Source organism: Mobula birostris, chromosome 4 (genome assembly GCF_030028105.1).
Source record: "Mobula birostris isolate sMobBir1 chromosome 4, sMobBir1.hap1, whole genome shotgun sequence".
Classification (NCBI taxonomy): domain Eukaryota; kingdom Metazoa; phylum Chordata; class Chondrichthyes; order Myliobatiformes; family Myliobatidae; genus Mobula; species Mobula birostris.
In genome coordinates, this window is record NC_092373.1 from 164,338,821 (window position 1) to 164,339,853 (window position 1,033).

Here is a 1,033-nt window from a genome sequence, read left to right on the forward strand (position 1 = left end):
TCCTGTGTCTTCTCCTCGAAGGTAGAAGAGAGAAAAGGGAATAACCAGGATGGCAGGCATTATTGCCAATACTATTATATCTCGGAAACAATGAAGATGGACTGGATGGAAGGAAGTGATAAGTCTGTCATAGACTCTGCAGTTTCTCTTGGCCCAGCTACCAAACCAGGCTGAGTTGCAACCCATTAGGATACTATTTATAGCACATCTGTAGATGTTTGAGAAAATCCTGGAGGGCAAGTCGAATCTTTTCAGATGCCTAACGAAGAGCCCATGCTGATCTGCTTCCTTGATCACCGCATCAGTGTGGAGGATCTAGGTGGGTATGGGTGCCAAGGAAATTTACATTTACATTGCACACAATAGTTTTCCTATTTTCATCACAGCAGTAGCAGTCTTGGTCTCTGAATTACTCCTGGTGAATGGAGGTGAGAAATATGAACTTCAAATATTGGTTTTACATCTATTGTGGTAATATTTACTTAGAAACATAGAAAACCTACAGCACAATACAGGCCCTTAGGCCCACAAAGTTGTGCCGAACATGTCTCTACCTTAGAAATGACTAGGCCTACCTGTAGCCCTCTATTTTTCTAAGCTCCATGTATCTATCCAAAAGTCTCCCAAAAGACCCTATCGTATTTATGGTGATATATCCTATCTGAATTAGTTTTAAGCAGGGCATCAAATACTCCAGGCAATCAGTGACAGGGCAGTAGAATAGGGTTGGCACGATGTCTGGTAGTGGTTTGTTGAGCTAAGAATTAGATTCCATAATATGAATGCATTCCAACATGTTTAGATTTACTGAGCCTTTAAGGAATTAATATTTTGCAGGAATTTCTAATCTTCTGCTACAACTTCAGTACTAATCCTGGAAATTCTATTTTATGAAATTAGATTAGAAAGAAAACTCTCCCTGCCATGCCCGACCATAGTCCGACTCTGAGTCGTCCGAAAACTTCAAGCCTCCGGCCAGCTCTCTGACACCAAGCACTGAGCACCATCTCTGCTGAGCGCTTCGACCCTAGCC